The 18,621-nt window shown below is 47.8% G+C and overlaps 1 long non-coding RNA gene across 1 annotated transcript in view; it reads right to left on the bottom strand.

Annotated features, from left to right (window-relative positions):
* Positions 1-1,716: 1,716 nt before the first annotated feature.
* The window catches only part of LOC116635187, a 119,944-nt gene continuing 103,039 nt past the window's right edge, over positions 1,717-18,621 (bottom strand). Inside the window, exons 3-4 of the long non-coding RNA XR_004300123.1 lie at positions 15,423-15,525; positions 1,717-4,827 (exon numbers count right to left, since the gene is read on the bottom strand). This is a non-coding gene — a long non-coding RNA (uncharacterized LOC116635187). The remainder of the gene's footprint in view (positions 4,828-15,422; positions 15,526-18,621) is intronic.

Genomic DNA, 18,621 nt, shown 5'->3' with positions numbered 1-18,621 from the left:
CCCATACATCTTGAAGGGATCGTTCTGGCTGTGACATGCAAAAGAGATGGGGTTGGATGTGGGGAGACAAAGGGGGTGGTTGGGATTCTAAAGAATCCCCTGGAAGGCCTGTTAATGCACTGACCCTGAGCCCTGCCTGGCCCCCCGCCAAGACTGTGATGCCATGGGGTGTGCAGTGGGCCCAGGATTCCACCTTTGCGACATGCTGAAGCTGCCACTGAGGACCATGCGGTAAGCGTCACTGACTCTATTTTTTTTTTTTTTAAGATTTTATTTATTTGAGAGAGAGAGAGAGAGAGAGAGAGAGAGATTGGGGGGGAGGGGCAGAGGGAGAAGCAGGCTTCCCGCTGAGCAGGGAGCCCCACATGGGACACGATCCCAAGACCCTGGGATCATGACCTGAGCCCAAGGCAGACGCTTAACCGACTGAGCCCCCCAGGCGCCCCAGCTTGGACTCTCTTGGTGGTAGGGGAGCTGGTAAGTGGATGGATTCTCAGAGACATGCAGTTTATTTGTTTTAAGGAGAACGCAGGAAGACCTTTCTGAAAAATTGGAACTCTTAACTCTAAGATACTTGTCCCAAGCATAACCTAGTAGAAATTTCAGAGATGCCACAGTGATTTGGGGATGGGGTGCGGGGCAGTCGTCACAGAAGCAGTAACCTCACCTCCGGCAACTCCAAGCGGACATAGACTCAGGGCTGTTCTGCTTAACTCAGGCTCTGGTAACCTTGTTCTGTGCAGTGTTTCCACCAGGCTTCTTTCTGTCTGTCCCTCTGCTTCCTATGGCACGGTGGCCCAGCACTCCGGTCTACCTCTGGAGGTGACAGCCAGCCAGGGGTAGACCTGCTCCTTTTCCTCGGCGCTTCAGAAAGGACGCTGGCCAACACTCCATCTCTAAACTTCCCGCTTGGCTCTGAAATACGGTGTCACGTGTAAGATTTAAGTCAGGCATGACAGACATGAACTCTGGAGACCTCCGTTCATTTCCAACTCTGCCAGCTCCCTGGCTCTGAGGCCCCGTGCGGGGAAAGAAAGCCCACCTGTCAGCACAGGTGACAGGCCACCTTACCAGGACGGGAGTGTCAGACTAGGAAGGGTCCTCCTGCACTTGGCTCTCAGCCAGCCGAGCTGGGGACACTTGACGGATGGAGAGCTGTGGGTGGCCCTCTCACACTCAAGGAAAGGCATTTAGCCTCCAGGGAACCTGGGACCATCTAGGAAATGTGCGCTCCATCTGTGTGGCTACCAAAGGCCTTCGCCTTTCCAGCAGTGTCCCCTGAGGCCACCATCCGTGACTAGGGCTGCCCTTCCCAGCACCTTGCCCTGTTCAAAGCTCCCACCATAAATCTCCAAACCCAGACCCAAGTTCACCCCGTGTGCTCCCAGGACCTAGGAGGAAGTGCTCAGTTTGGTGGCGCTTAACCCTTCTGAGGGGCCAAAGCTCCATTCCTCGGTGGGAAGCCCGCAGCACCGTTTCCTCTGTGGAGGCCAGTGCTGCCCGGAGTGGAGCTGTCTGTGCCGGGCGACACAGAGCCCCAGGCCCCTGCGCGGTGGGCTCCACACCGCACGCCGGACGGGCTTGGCCGTGTCCCCGAGACGAGCCGCTGTGGAGTCTGGACGGCAGCCGGTGCCCGTGGTGGGGTGTGACCCTGGTGTTGTGAAGTAGCCGTTCTCTGATTGGCAACGGCCTGATTCACAACACCAGCTGCCCCACCACACCATGCCTGGAGGTCTCTGGGGGGCTGGCGGGCGTGCGGTCACCTCCTCGGTACTGCTGCTGGCGTGTGGAGAGGGGACAGAGGCAGCCGTGGGTTAGAACTGAATGCAAGCAGAGTCGACATGTCCTCGCCCTCTCTGTCCTCCTCCCATAGACTTTCCTTGTTTGTCGCGTCCTCTGCCAGCCTCCCCGTCCCCCAGAGTCAGGGCGGTATCAGTGGCTCCAGGGAGCCGTGCACTGGTGCCTTTCTGGGAAGGGGCTGTACTGCCTTCCTCAAATCCTCAAAGGGAACCCCCCTCCCCGCCCGCCCCCCCCCTCCAGCTTACATATCTCTGCCTTGGGAGGTGGAATGGGGACCAAACATTTCTAAGGTCAAGTTTTGAGTAAAGAGTTTTCCCCCCTGAAGTGTCCAGGGCAGGGATGCAGGGATCCTGCTACTGCGTTGCCAGACACAGAAACCAGAGACCATTCTCACTGCATGTTCTGAGTAGTAACTCTGCCAAGACCCCCTACATCCTCCCTTTGGATCTGTCTGTCCCCACACCTGAGGCTGCACGGAGTACCTCCCACATCCACTGAGGGTAACCAGAGTCTGAATGGAATCCTCCAAGGATGGAGAGTATTTCTTGACTCATCCTCCAAAGGGTGGAAACACCTTCCAAGCCCAAAATAAGGGTGATCACTGAGGATCTGGAGCTGTCGTGCAAATCAACAAAAGCCGAGCCTGACTGAAAAGCAACCAGGTGGTCAATGTGAAAACCACAGGCCATCACTGTGCTCTGCCTTTCTGTCAGCAGGTGACCTTCCAGGCCCTTCCTTGTGCAGGCTCAGCGGGCAGACACGGAGTGTCTTAGCAATAAAATGACTTTGGAACTCTCATTTTGGTATTTGCCTGGCTTTTATCACCACTATGAAATTCTGTAACATAAACTGACATGAAAACAGCATTTGAAGTCGAATCTCTATTTCCAGGTGTCGACACACACTTTTAAATGAATAAAGCTTCTTTGGCCAAAAATGGCTCCTGCCTGCTGCCCAGTTCTTAGCTACCCAATCAAGAAAAATATTTTCCACTTGCTGCCATCTATCTTGGAACCTGCTTTATTTTAGGCACACAAAGTTGGCAAGTTCCTAGCACTGGATGTGGCATAGAAGTTCCACCAAAGTTCTTGCCAGAATTGGGGGAGGCAGAAAGTTTGAGTAACTGATCAACCATAGCTGAGCCATGTAAATCACCGTGGCCTTGGAGTTCAGAAACACCTGGATTCTTATGTCTATAATCAAAGAATCCCTGCTGGGACATTAGGCCATAATGTCTACACAGGGGCCTGTGGGGCCCACAGCACTGTTACGCTGAGGTGTCTACCACGTGGGGGTTGCCTGTGCCAGGCTCCAGGGTGTGCATTCAGACTCTGTCCCTTCCTGTGTTCCTAGGGCCAGTGGCAGAACTTTCTGGGCCTCAGTTTTCATATCTGCAAAACAGTGTAATAAGGCTAGAAAACCTTGCATACAGGAAATGCTTGAATCACACGTGTATTCGATGAGTATGGGTGCTGAGTTACGTGGCTGGCTTTCTGAGCTTTGGGTAGAGAGAGATCTCAAAATTTTTCTTTCCAGTGGTGCTGGACTGTCCAGGAGATTGTCCTGAGGACTACTCTGAGAATGAGCAAGTTCTAGAAAGTGAGATTAGTTCCTTGTAAAATAAAGCAGGGGGACTATTAATTGCTATTGCTGAGTGGCCAGAGCCTTTGGCAAAGTTAATGTGCTTTCTTGGCTAAGACGGTGTCCGTGGGAAGGTTGTATTGGTGCCACCTGAAACCAGCACAGACTCCTATGAGGTCAACACACCAGGAACGTAGGGAGGCACTATCCCATTCCTGCATCCAAGGGCAAAGGGTGACTTGGGATTAAGTGAGAAACTGGGGCCATGAACACAGCTATCCACAGCCACCTCTTCTTGGTTCTATCCAGAACCCACCAGTGCTTAGGGTGTCAAAGAGAGATGAAGGAATGACTGTCTCAAAAGCCACAAGTGACCTTCATATTTTAACTTCAAGTGCTTGGCAAGGAGTTGGCACCATGCAGCCTGGCCCTCTTCCTTTCCCCTTATCCTTCACCGCCTTCTTCCTCCCTCTTTGTGCTCTTCTAACTTCTCAAATACACCATATTCTTTCCCATCACAGGGCCTTTGCACAAGCCTCTTCCTTCACCTGGAATCCTCCCTCCCCATTTTGCATAGTTTAATACCACCTCCTCCTTCAGACTTCAACTCCCAAGTCACTTCCTGGACTGACTCCCATCTCCCAGACCAAAGTGGACTCCTCTTTGACATGCTCCCCAGGCATCTGGTACTCTTCCTTCAAGGCAGTTGTTAGACAGCATGCATGATGTCTCTTCCACTCAGTTCTAAGCTTGCCATTGGGTCCCCAGCATTGGCCACATAGGGGATACCTGATAAATACTGGTTGGGTGAATGTATGATTTAAACTAAGACTTTTGTGGTCCAATGACTCTTTTCCAAGCAGTTAGATGAATCCCTCAGATAAACTAAAATGGCACTAAGAATCTTAGGGGCATACACAGTGCTATTTTGTAATAAATAATTTTATATTTAGAGACTGACTGCTGATCTCCTAACTTAGCTCCCTGCCTCTAGGCTGACCACACAGGGAATCAGAGAGATTCTTCCCGAGGGTCAGTCTAATCTGGCATAACTTCTCCAAGGCCCATTTCGTGCCCAGGATAGTTTCAGGTCCTCTGGCTCCTCACTTCCCTGCCTGCCCTACCTGTCACCCCCTCCCCGCCCCACCGCCCCCTCTTCTGAAGCAGGAATGCCCACAATAGACCACATGTGCATGCTTCTGTGGACTGAATGCCCCTGACTCTTTCTACCCAGCATCCTCCTCTTCCCGTAGTTGGGCTCCAGGGTCAGCCCTCAAGAAGGTCCTCCTGGCCCCTTGCTCAGCCTGAGCTCTTGGCCTGGCATCTATGACTCTCGTACCTTTTGTGTCCATTACTGCTCCGGGCTTCAGTCCTGTCTTAGGAGACAGTGATCCCAAGGACAGAGGCCATCGTGGAGTCACCTGGTAGCTGGGTACCACACAGCACCTGGAACACAAGGGCTCTGAGCTTCAGTGAACTCTCACTCAGTGAGGAAGTTCTCCAAAGCTGGGAAGCTGTGGACACCAGTGGGTAACGATTTGTCCTTCCTGTTCCCTATGAATCACAAGTGTCCAGAAATCCCAATATTTTGCCATTGAACTATATTTCTTCATCTCCATGGCCACCCTGCACCCCCAGCAGACCCCCACCCTCTCACCAGGACAGCACCATACGCATCCACTTGTCCCTCTGAGTCATTCTTCACTCTGCAGCCTGAGTGATCCTTTTAAAACATGAATCAGAGCATGTCACTCTGCTACTTCAAACCTTTTGTCCCTTCCCATCACACCCAGAATAATATCCAAATTCCTTGTGAAATCCCACAGGTCCTGGTGGCTCAGCCCCTTGTACTTGTCCACCATCACCTCCTCTCCCTGTGGACTTAGCTGCACTCCCTTTCTTTCAGATCTTGGAACACAAGGCTAGGCCATATGGTGCCTTCTGAAATGTAAACAATCGGGCCTTTCCTGTGGAGGGAGCCTTTTGTGAGCTCGAGAAGGTACCCCTTTCCCTGGGTAGACGCAGACCTCTAACAGGGCATGTGACCTGGTGAGTGGCCTTGGGCTTGACCGCAATCCCCACTTGCCCCAGGGCTGGGGGCTCTTGTGTCATTCAGACACGTGGAGTAGCACACCTGGTCCTCTCCCACCGCAGGGCCTTCTTACCTGCTTCTGCCTTCCTGAGACCCCAGGGGCATTCTAAGAGAATGTAAGATTTCTGGTGTTCCAAAATTCTGCACCAATTTTAGCCAAAGCCTTTTATCTCATTATCTTCTATCCAGGCCTGCTGATGTTAGTCCTTCACTACACACTTGGTAGGGTCAAGCCAGCTAATTCTGTTTTGTTTTGTTTTTAGTCACATAATGATCACTTGCGTTGGCAATCCCTAGTACATAGCATTTATCTAAGCTTTGTAACATTAGAGGTCTCAAATCAATGAACCGCTTTTCTGCCTGTTACTTCTGAAAAAAGATGACAGCAACAGAAATGCAGGGTGTTCCTCTTCAACCACCTCCCCTGGTTGAACAAGGGTCACCACAGACCCATTCAGCCTTTGACATCAGCCCCAGTCTGGCTGGCGTGTTGGGGTCCCGCCCCCACTCCAGATCCTGTTTCAGCTAGTTTGGGAGTGAAGCTCAGATATCCATCCCCCAACCCAGGGACTCCCATAAACCAGATTTGGGGATGACTGCTTGAAATCTAGGGCTCTGTTAAAAACTGACATTCCTAATGAGCCTCAGAGCAGTGGGAATCTGATACAGCTTCAGCATCTTCAGAGGCAAATTAAATCTTGCCCACGTGGCAGGTGCTATTGGTGTCCAGCACCACTGTTCCCATATCCAGGATGTGGTAGGTCTGGGGGCTTCCTTGGATCAGGAGCAGGAATGTGTCAGCTGGATGTCAGGGAGCTGGCATCCTCAAGCAGCCCCCACCAGTGACACAATGGAGTTGGTGGGCAATACCTTGCTCTCTTGCCCCACAAGGAGCAGAGGTCCCCACTTGCTCACAGCAGTAACCTGGTGGACAACATAAGCATTATTGGCCCCCTCCCCGTCACCTCCCCAAACCCAGCTGTGCATCGGTGTCCCGTGTTAAGTGTATTTAAGAGCACCCATGTTTTGAACAGGTGTATCTTACGTTGTTCCCGTGGTCACTTTCAGCAGGGCAGGGCCAGCGTGAGGGGAGTGAGTCACCTGCTCTCAGATGCTGACTGTGAGCACCTCCTAAAATTTTGCACCCTGGGCGGTCTCATTTGCTCACCTTGTTCCCATCCTGATGTTCAGGGAATCAGAATATACAAATCAGGCAAAACAACCCACTCTAGGTAGGTATTTTCTATAGTGTGTTGTACTTACGTTTCTTCATTGCTTTTTCATAGACAGTAACCCTCTAAGTGGAGGACTCTGGCAGCCAAGCTCTGAGGTATTAGGATCATCCTGCACAGTCCATAGTCACAAATACTGTTACAGGCATTTAAGACAACATGCCTACTCTAGGATGATGGCAAAAATAAACCCAAACACAAGCTGTGAATTCTGCTTTCTTTAGCCCATCTTGGCCGATGCCTTCCAGGTGGGCTTCAAAATAAAAACTCCTGGTTCAAGGCCTGCCTGGCCTGCCGAGCGCAGCTCAGAGTTTATTAGCACAGTTAATATTGCATGCAAATAGATTTCCCCGCTTCCGTCATGCCAGTCCATTAATTCAGCCCCTTGTCTGCTACATCTTTATCCTTGGCAGGTTAATGCTGCCAAATGCCTTTGCTGTAGCACATGTCACGCTGTGCCTATGTCCAACAATGCAATTTTGCTAATCCTGTTGTATCAGCTTTGTGGCCCTGTCTGGTCAATCCGATGGTGGAAAAAGTGCAGATGAGGTTTTTTTGCCAAGATCTTTCTCCTATTCTGGCATCCACCCCTTCCTTCCTCTTCCTCTTTTTTTTTTTTTTTTTTTAAAGTTTAAATATGGTTTCAATTAAACGGTTTGAAAGTCAACCACAGTGTTTGGACAGCTGCCATTGCCAATGTCGTTCAGACAAGAATGTCAAGGCTCTCAGCGGGCCTCCAGACTCTTTCCAGTAGCCTCACCCAGCTGCCAGCTGAACAGGAAAATGGGAAGGGTTAAACAGGAAAATCTGCTAAGCATGTCTTTTTCCTAGGCTCTCCAAGGCCTGAAGATGGCTGAATGGAGTGAATACATATCACCCATTATTTTTGATGCAAACCTCTTTACAGATTAGTGGGACCATTAACATGGGTTATTAGAAGAGGTGTACCCCTTCCTGCAAGCACCTTTGTCTAGCATGCACCTGACTAGGGGAAAGCACCTCCAGGCCCCAGAGGGTACTGCTCCTTCAGGTTCAAATCCCAGCTGGACCATTTTCTACCTCTGCAACAACTAAGGCAAATTGCTTTACCTCTCTGGACTTACTTTCCTCTTCTGTAAAATGGGCATAACCACAGCACCCAGTGAATAGAACTGCTGTGAAGATTCAGTGAGTTAATACATGTGAATCACACTGAATGATGCGGGCGCACACACATATAGCAGGCAGTGGGTAGATGCAAATCAATCGTAGCATAGATTGTGCAATTTGTCAAAACTCACTGTCATTAGCTTACTATAGCACATACGCAAAGTACGTGGTAGAATTCCACATGGGCATGTCTTTTAGGGTCTACAGACGTAAACTCCATTCTCTTGCCTGCGAATTACAGAAATCTGGCTACAAGGAGACCTCTCTAGCGTCCCTACCACTGGTGTCTGTGTTATACCCGGCAGCTCCGCTGGGGGTGAAGAGGCATTCCAGGGTGGATAAACAGGGGTCTCTGGTGAGATTCCTGGGGACTGAGTCCTGGCTCTGCTACCACCTGACCCTGGACAAGGTACTCAACCTCTGAGACTCTCACAGTCCTGACATTAGAAATGGGGGACTTGGCTCTACATTGCAGGGTGATTGTGAGGGTTATGGGCAAAAGCACGGCTGAGGCAGCTGGTATGCCGCTCAACGTGAGCGCAAGGCATGAAGCTCTACTCACTGCTGTTAGATCATAGACCAGCCTGGCTCATTTCTTGCCCCGAACGTCCTCAGCCCCACAGAGTCCCTGCTGCATCGTTGTGAGCTTCCACCTCTAGTCTGAGCCCTGCTAAGACTTATGAGTGGGTTTTCTTTAGTTGGTTTTTTTTTTTTAAGATTTTATTTATTTACTTGACAGACAGAGAGAGCACAAGCAGGTGGAGTGGCAGGCAGAGGGAGAGGGAGAGGCAGGCTCCCCGCTGAGCAGAGAGCAGAGAGACGGGGCTCGAATCCCAGGACCCTGGGATCATGACGTGAGCCGAAGGCAGATGCTTAACCGACTGAGCCACCCAGGCACCCTTTCTTTAGTTTTTTATTTATCTGATGAAAAAATGCTTTTATCACATATGTATGTCCCCCTAAGCAATATGTAATTTAAGTTTGTTTGCTTTTGAGCTTTATACAAATTGTATCATACTGGACTTAATGTTCTGCAACTTGCTATTTTCATTCAAAGTTGTTTCCAAGATTCATCCACATGGTTGCATTTAGTGGTGGTTCATCCATTTCCCTTGCATTTCCCTGCCGCATGACAGTCCCCTGTGGGAATATGGCACTGTTTACTCATCCGTTTTCCTGAAGATGTACAGTGAGGTCGGTTCCTTAGGTTGGCGGATAGGGCTGCTGTGTGCACTCTTGGGTACTCTCATGCCCTTGTGCAAGTGTTTCCAGCATGGATGCCTGGTTCATAGACTTGTGAATGTTTAACTTTCTAAGATAGCACCAGGCTTCTATTCTCCGTAGTGCTGTTTGACCATTAAAATATGAAAAATATGTCAATGCAGCTATGATTCAAAAGGGAAGGCAGGCAAACAGGCAGGAAGGAAAGAAGGAAGGAGGGGAGAGAGAGCAGAAAAAGAATTCCCCTAAATAGTTTAAGGCCATTATAGAAAATACAGAAATGTCCTCAGGTGTTTTGCTTTATCTAATGATCCAAATTCAACTGCTATAGGCTGTTCAAAATGCTACTGAAAGATTAAAAATTTACTGAGTCCAGTTGGTGTGCATATGAGGAGACTGGCATTTTCATGTATTGTTTGTAGAGTGTTAATTGCCTTCTTTCTTGAAAATAATTTAGCAAAGGGGCGCCTGGGTGGCTCAGTCATTAATGTCTCCCTTCGGCTCAGGTCATGATCCCAGGGTCCTGGGATCGAGCCCCGCATGGGCTCCCTGCTTGGTGAGCCTGCTTCTCCCTCTGCTTGTGCTCGTTCTCTCTTTCAAATAAATAAATAAAATCTTTTAGAAAAAAAAAGAAAATAATTCAGCAAAATGAAACAAAAGTCCTTAAAACAAGTATAATTGACTTGACAATACCCATCCTAGGATTTCATTCTAAGAAAAAGCGTGCAAAGATGTTTAAGGATGTTAACTGCAAAGTTACTGATAGCAAAAAAAAAAAAAAAAGAACCCACAAAAAACAAAACAAAACAAAAAACCCCAAAAAAACAAGGGAAAAAGAATCTAAACATCCAGAAGTTGCTGGTTAACTAACTACGTGGCAATTTAAAATGATGAAAGGATGTGTATATTATAGTGAGTGGGGAAAAAGCAGTTGTATGTGTACGGACCATCCTGTACATGGGAATGAGCGGTTTTTGAGTGATGGTGTGCACGTGTAGGTTTCAAACTGCCCCTGTGTTTGGACAGAGCTGAGTGTACATTCTGATATGAGCACTTAGACCCTTTTATGATAACCTTGAGGGCAGAGGATTAAACCTGTTTGGTACTGGATGTCTCAAGACAGGATTTTGCTCTTGATGCAAGAAGAGTATTTTGCTACTGGGAAGGGTATATGCCTCCCTTGGCAGCCCAGGCACCAACCACCGCTTATTTCTCCTGGATCCTGCTGGGTCTTCTAATAAATAAAGTCCAAGCATTAGTGAAGGACTTATTATGTACTCATTACCAGACCTGATGCTTCACTTCCATTATCTGGTTGAATTCTGATTGAGGTGACATAGTACTATTTTACCAATTTCCCACTTTAAGAAAATGGAGAAATAAAAGTACTAAATTATTTAAAAATAAATAAATAAAATGGAGGCTTGGAAATGACAACGAACTTACCCAAAGTTGTAGCCAGAAAGTGGCCACACAGCTGTGGTTTGAGCCCAGAGTTACTGGCTCTCCAGGCCCCTAGGCTGCCACAAGATACATCTTTGGCACGATACCATTTCTTCTGCGGGCATCTGAGGCAAGGTAGACCTCTTGAATTACCACTCGCTTTAGCATTTATTTGTCCCAAGTTATAGCTATGCCAAATGCAATATTTTCCTTTTCATTTTAGCTGTTCATAAATCCTATACTTGAGTTTTAAGGGGGATGGGGAAGGGAGAATATGACAAAAATCCGTATAAAACCCCAAGACTCTTTTTCTGCAAAAATTAGGAAACTCCAGCATCTAGCACCCTCCAGCGATTAGAAAAATCCTATATACCTCAAGTCTACTGCACAGATCTTAATCCAGTTTTCATTTGCCAATCTCTTGAATAGAATGGGTTTGTAATACTTTGTGTAATTAGAACATGATGGAATCATGCTATTTGCAAAATGAGCAGTTCTGACTCTCTGGCCTCCATGGCTCAGGCAAGTCCACTGAGGCACAACTGTGTGTTGTTGCCTTGGCAAGAATTCCTGCTGAGTGGGCAGTCCATCTAGCTTGGGTCTTGAGAGAGTCATGCTTACCTAGCAGAATGCAAACAGCTCTGAACTTTGCTTACTGAATAAGAGGCTGCATTAGCTTCCCACTGCATTTCCTCCAGCAGGATCACACATCCCAGCCAGACACCTGTGGCCCCTGCTGGTGATTAATCTCACAGAGTCAAAGCTCCTCCCTGCACTGAATTGCTGTATCTGAGGGCAGCCTTGGGGCGGGGTGGGGGAGATAAAGGCTGGGAGCAGAATAATAAGCACAGGACATGTTTGAGAAGGCTGCTCAGTGCCATGGGCTGCAGGAAGCTTTTTTTAGTGGTTGATTCATTGCCAGAAAATTCATTTTTGCCATGAATGCTACCTAGCATCATGGATTTCTTCTTTTCTATGGTGAATTTGGTATCTTAGTTGTGGGTTTTTTTTTTTGTTTTTTTTCCTGTTTCTTTTTAGCTAAATGAAAGTTGGCTACCTCCTGTCCCTTCAATAGTTCTAGAGAGGTACTCAGCATTCAGGTCCTGTCAGAGGGATAGAAAGTGCTTAGGTTTCTCTACTCTAAAAGATTTAACTGACAATCATACAATTGAAAAAGGCCTGTTTCTGACTTTGCTCTTGAGACTCTGCTTTTGTAATTCTTCATTGAATTTGACAATGCTCGAAGGCTGTTGCATTTTTTAAAAACTGGGGTCATCTCAGTGACGAGGTTTGTCTCAGAGGGGTGTGTGAGGGTACGATCCGGGGGCTGGGAGTCCCACATGCATTTTTCAGACGTGGGTAAGACTTACTTGAGGCACTAAGAGCTTCCAAAAGGGTTGTCAGCTCCTTGCCTTTCCTAAATGATGCTGCTTTTTAATATTTTGGGATCCAAGCAAAGTACAGAAAAAGCTTGATTAAAGAAGCCCAATACCCAGAAGCCTCTATTGATAGAAAAACCATGTAAGGAGTGACTTCTCCAAGAGATCTAGAACTCCACTTAAAAGGAAGTTTCCTCCATACCTTAAATATCACGTTTGAGACACATTTTGTTTTAGGGCCATGCCCCATTGTATAAAGAGAAACCCATCTGCATTTCTCTCTGAGCGCCTCCCTCCCCTGCAAGCCTTGGAAGACATATTGACAACAGGAGGATTAAGACATAACGACAATAGGGGGATTATTTCCTAACCTGGTGTGTGACAAACGCCTATTAATAAACGAACAAGCCAGTCCTGTCTCCATTTTCTCTCGAACACAAAGCCTCATCGCCCAATGACCAGAGCTGAGGCATCCACGGGGTTGCTGACCTCTCTTCTCCTCTCCTCTCCTCTTTTCTCCTCTCCTGCTGCCTGCCCAGGACTGGGGAGACGCCCTCCCACCATGCCTGAGCATCCCCGGCCCACACAGCAGTGGCTGGGCTGAGGACCGGCCCCGCCACCCACCCCAGTCAGGTGGGCTGTTCTCTGCTCCTGTGTGCCCCTCCTGTCTTGACTCCTGGCATTTCCATTGCAGAGGACAAAACGTTTCTTGTCAGGCAAAATAGATATTGGAGAGGCTTGACCAAGCAGCTTTTCTCGGGAAAGAACAGAAGTTGTTGTTTGAAAACCTTGACTGGCATTGAGACTTCAAAGGTCTTGCTGGGCAGTTCTGGTTCTCAGTACAGACCTGATTTTTCTTTTTTTTGTAACTCCTGCTCCTTCCCACAACTCCTGGCCTCTATCACACCAGGTCTGTATTCTCTTCTTTCCAAGACTTCTCCCAAGAAATGATCTCTTAAAAAATGCCGCAACTAATGTAGTCGTGGAGAAAGAAAATGTTTTAATGAAATGTGGTTTAACACAGGAGCAAAGGGAGGTTCTGTTGAACAGAATGAGCTACCTCTACAACAGCACAAAACACTGCAGAAAAGATAACGGGAACAGGCTTCTGAGAATGATGAGTCACCACCCCTCCTGCCCTCGCAGCCCTGAGTTGGGGGAAATACTGGTGCTCATATTCACACCTGTGCTCGCCCACCTGTGACGGCTCGCTGCAATGTCACGTTCGCAGTTTGTTAGGAGATCACCCAGCCATTATTTAGAGATCACTAGCAAAACTGAAGGACAAATCACAAATCTCAATCTTTCTGACAGCTTCTGGGGGCTTGGAGCAGTTGCCTCCTGGAAGGTCCACTCCCCAGACTCTAGACCTAGGCACATCATGGACATGACTTTTGCAGAATGTCATTATTGGAGTAGCTCAAAGACCCACCTCTGTTAGCTCCTAAAGGAGCCCGAGATCAGCTGGAGCCAGTGAATTCCTCTGGGACTCTGGCCCTTTGCACCACACCTCAAAAATGCCTCTGAGTCCTGGGGGCAGGGCAGCTTTCCTGCAAATGAATGGGCTCACATGCTGGGAGTGGGGGGTTTTTCAGTGGAACAGGAAGGTGGGATGGACCAAGGCAGAGGATAGAAATCAGGGGGTCCATGCAACTTCCTTGGTAACACTATTTAGAAAAATTCTTTGTGTAATTATTTTTGGATGAAATAGAATGAGGAATACTTAGACAAATATCCCTGAGACTTCAAATTAAGCTCTTTTAAAACCCGAGGTATCTTAATAGAAGTATTTAAAGACAATATTATGAGAAGAGGTCCATCCAGGACCTAGAAAGATCGAGGACCCCTTCCCCATGGGATGCCAATGCAGTGGATGGTGGACATCAGCATGGCTATGAAGATGCAGCCCCATCCTCACAGCTGTGGCCCCATCTGACCTTGCTGCATTCAACAGCCTTATAGTATGCCCACATGCTTCAGGTCACCCTGTGCCTCAGTTTCCTTACTGCTAACACGGGAATAACAATACTCTTGAGCCTCAAAATCAGACATCATGTGTCTTGCCCATGGCCAGGCTGCAGCCAACTCAGAACACATCGTCATAAGGCACAAAACAAAACCCTACTTACCTGTAGGTACAGCTGAGCATCTCCATCCTTGTTCTGGACACAACACAGGATGTCCAGCCTCTTTCATTCTACAAAAATTTCCAGAAACTGGCCACCCTCATAGTCACTCAATGTCAGACTCAGCAAAAGCAACCTTGGGACAGTGGAATTTCATGGGGGCATCCTTTCTTTATACCAAAGGAGGCCCACCTTATCACTGACCTGCTGTTTTAAGTCCGGGCTGAAAAGATTCAGGAGGGGTGGTGGGCATGATCAGTGGGGAATTCTCTCCTGCACATGTGTATTTTTTAACACATACTGACAGGGCACAGCTAACATTATCACAGAGCCTTTAAGTGCCTCTTAGCTCTTGTTTCACGCAATGCTTCTAGAGACATGCTTTCATGGGTCTTTTAAGCATGGATGGCAAGAGGATGAAGAGTTTCCTGTTTCAGGATCCAGGTGCTCTGTTCCTTCCATCCTCCCCTTAACCCCATTCCTCATTCTTAGAAAAGAAAAGAAAAGAAAAGAAAAGAAAATAGAAAGAAAATAAAACAAAACCAGGTAGGATGGCGATATAATACTCTTTAGACAAAGCACCAAGCCCACAACCTAGCTGATGTTATTCCTTTGTCCTCTCACTCTCAGAGGCAACAGCTGAAGATCTGGGAGCCCAGGAGAAGTGGGGGGGGGGGGGGGCTTTCAAAGGAAACTGAAAAGGGCTGGAAAGAGAAGACCCTCTGCAATGTTTGTCTTCTCAGCTGAGGATACACCTGACTTCCAACGCCCTTGTCCTCAAGAGGCACCAAAAAGGATCACAGTGTTGTCCCCATTTTGTAGATGGGGTAAACTGAGGCAGTGGGTCTTAAAGCAAACTTTTTTGGGGAGCAGCCTATTAATCTTTATAAAAATTTGCTAGGGGCTAACTTCACAGTTAATGCTTTTTATTTTCTTTACTCCTGCAATAGGTTCAGACCAGCAAAGAAATGGTAATGCGGAATGAGGCAGCTTGTCCACAACACTGACTCAGACTGAATGGGCAGGAAGTTCAGGGGAGCAGGCTGACCGCCAGAAGGATAGTAACACCCAGAGCACCAGCAGACATTTCCAAACATCTCTTCTAGTTTGAATCACTTGTTATTAGGACCATGGGCAGCTTATGGAGGTATATGAGATTATGACCTTGCTTCTTCTGGGGGAGCCCTGGAGTCAGAAGGTGAGAGTTACCATCAGTCAGTCCTAAATGATCCTGAGGCACTCACTCATCTATCCCAAGCCTCAGCTGCATCACGCAGAACAGGGAACCAGATTATTATAATTGAACCAGACAACATGTCCACGTGAGGCTTTGCCATTTATGAAATCCACCCACCTCCCACCAATGCCTCAGCACATTTAACTGTAAAACACTGCCCACCTTTTGTGGTTGCTTCTGAGTGTCTGACCACCTAGTATTCATCAAGTAGAGGGCAGGGTGGCTGGAGTTCGGAGGGGACTCCCAGAGAGAGCCTGCGTGGTACCTGGGGTGGAAGGGTAAAGGGTAAATGTCAGTGAGACAGACTGCCAATGATGAGCTGACGGTTTCCTCATCCGTAAAATAAGGACTATCACAACATTTCTCCTCCTTGGCTGTCAGAGAGAATAAAAGAGATAATCCACAGGCTCAAGAAATATTCACAGCCACCATCATCACCATCACCATCACCACCATCACCATCACCACCATCACCACCATCACCATCACCATCATCACCATCACCATCATCACCATCACCACCATCACCACCATCATCATCATCATCACCATCACCATCATCATCATCGTCATCATCATCATTGTCACTGGCAGCTCATCGCAGAAATAACCCAAATGCCACGTGGGGAGGTCCTATAGCACTCTGTCTTGGGGATCCCTGGAGGAGTGGTGTACCCTTTGGAACATTCCTTCTAAATAATGCCCCTGGGCTCAGAGTTCATTATGCCAAAGGATAACTTGTTGGTAGAACCCATTATGTTCTTGGAAGTTTTTTTCTCCAATATCAAATATTAGGAAGAAAAATTAAAAAGGATCAAAGTAGAGGCATCCAGTTGAGTCAGAGCCAACATAGGCTACACAGTGTTCAGGTGTTTCTATAGTGAAATCACAGAAAGATAATGGAGAAAGGAAACATTATACAATGAATGTTGGTAGGAGAGCTGGATAGCAATATCGAGAAAACTTTCTGATGCTCATTAGGTTACTGTGACCTTATCTCTGGAGGTTAAGTTCTGTCCTTGGCTTCTGCCACGCAGTGACCCCAGCATGCCCAGCCTATAGAGCTTGGCTCCCACAGAGTTCTTCAAGGCAGTTGTGCTGCCTCACTAACAGATTTCTCAGGGCCTTAGCAGAGTGTCCTCTGAGCCTACTCTGGGAGCGGTGAGGAAGTGGGTGTGCAGGGCACACATGATAAATCTACCCCAACCTCCCAGGCTTCCTAAGCCTTTCAGTCCTTCCTTCTGCATTATGCCAGGGAAGTTCTAGAACCTTACTGAATGTAGAACCATTGAGTCCAACTTATGGCCAATCAGCAAAGCAATCTTTTAGAGCCACTTCCACCTGTTTGAGCTAATACATAAATTCAGAATCTCTTTCTTCCATCCTCCTTAGTCTAACACCCTTAGAATCCATTCCTGGACATTTCTCAGGCTTTCACCAATACAATTTAGCAAGATCTTGCAATCCTTTCGGAAGAATGTGTCTCCTGGGCTCTCCCCACTCCTGTGCCCTGGGGACCAGACGTCACTCTGCCCACCCCATGGGGGTGGGGCCTTGGTGGAGGCAGGGCTCCTGGGCCCCAACTCCTTCTGCTCCCTTAGTTACCATCAGAGCTTCCACTTGTGGAGACAGTTCCTTAGGAAGCAATTTGCTGACTGAGGTGCTCAGTTCTATTTTGGTGTTTTGCCAGAGATTTTGATTTTGAAATTAAAGAGTCCTTCTGATCATGAAAGGGTCCCAGAGGAAAGAGCCTGAGGAAATGCCTGGAGTTCTCTGACCTGATAGCACTGCTTTTCAGAATTGCCTCTCAAACTGTCTTTGCAGGCTGGGCCCTGATATTCACCTCCCAGTACCATACACTCCCACCTCTCTATTCCCTCCAAATGTCAAAAGAGCTTGAATGGTTATCAAAGAGAGACCATTTTGGGTTTGCTGAGAAGGGACAGCGATATCTGGGCAAGCTGGCAGCTTCTGGAATGCCACCTTTCCCAAGCTGGACTGTGCCAGGTGGTCCAGATGCCCTCCAAACCTCTCCAAGACTCCCAGGAGGGAGGTATCATTGCCCGCATTTTATGTGTGAGGAAATGGAGATGAGGCCTCATCCCTGTGCTCCCCCCCACATCCATATGTGCCCCTGGTGACAGAGAGGTTTGTTTTCACTCCCCAGATGGTGAGAAAACAATGCATGCCTTTGGTTCTCAGAGGGGAGTGTGGGGAGGAGGAAGAAGGGGCTCCGGATCAGTCATGGGGTAGAACCTGGGCTCTGGTCACAGTCCTCCAGCCCCCCAATGTTGTCAGGAGATGTTGCCCTTCCTTTTCTCGAAGGTTGGCAGTCTGCCTCCTCTCCACTGCTTTTCCAAATTCCCTGGATGCAGAGGGGAGACCAACTCAAGCCATTCCATTTATTCCTGCTTTAGACTTGAGTTTTGAAAAGCCTGGACTGGCAGTAAAATGGGACTTTTGGATTATCTAAGAATGTAAACACTGACGCTGCTTCTGAAATGCACTTAAGTACAGACTTCCTACAGGCAAAACAATCCTCTGTCCAACAGAATCGCTTGCGGACACCGTGCTTGACATTGACCCAAAGGAAACAAGGTTAAAACTTTTAGAACATTTCAGCACCCGTATATAAGCATAATGAGAGCTACGTCTTTTCCCAACCTTTTTTTTTTTTTTTTTTTTTTTTTTTTAGCAAGTAAGCTCAATTCTGAGTTATAGTGGAAAACTTTCCTAAAAATAAGGCCTTGGCGGAGAACTGGGACCTAGGGTCAGACAGACCCAGAGGCTTGATTCCTCTCTCTGTGGGGGTCTGGGGAAAGCCATGTGGGCTCAGTGTCCTCAGGTAAAATGGGACGGTGACACCCTCGGAGTTTCGCTGTGGGGACTGATCCAGATGAGCACAGGGTGTAAATGCTACCAACTCAGAGTGAGAACAGTTGAGCCTGACACATCTGTTTTTATTCTCCTGGCCCCTGGGACTCCTTCTGGTCACAGGAAGAGAATGTTTCTGCATGTCCCAAGCATCCCTGCAAGAGTTCCTTTCTGATTCTGAGAAAACTGGGTTGGATGCTTCCAGATTTGGTAACCAGTGATTCAAAAAACAAGCACAGAACATGTAAGCACCCAGGTCGAGTTAATCAGCTGGCCTTTGCTAGCCTTTTCCCTTGAAGGGAAAACCAATTTAACCTACTAGACTTGGAGCACAGAGACTTCTTCACAATGATTGCCAGACAAAAGTGTTAACTGTTACCTACACAACCGTAAAATTAGTCCGCAACCTCAAGTTAAAGCTCCTATTCTGAAAAATAAGGGGGTAAGTGAAAACCACATCTTCCCAATCCAGCTGAAGAACAGGATG

This window comes from Phoca vitulina, unplaced genomic scaffold, assembly GCF_004348235.1.
Source record: "Phoca vitulina isolate PV1807 unplaced genomic scaffold, GSC_HSeal_1.0 scaffold10, whole genome shotgun sequence".
NCBI classification, from domain to species: Eukaryota; Metazoa; Chordata; class Mammalia; order Carnivora; family Phocidae; genus Phoca; species Phoca vitulina.
The sequence above is the reverse complement of the archived record's forward strand: the minus strand, read 5'-3'. Positions and strand labels throughout refer to the sequence as shown.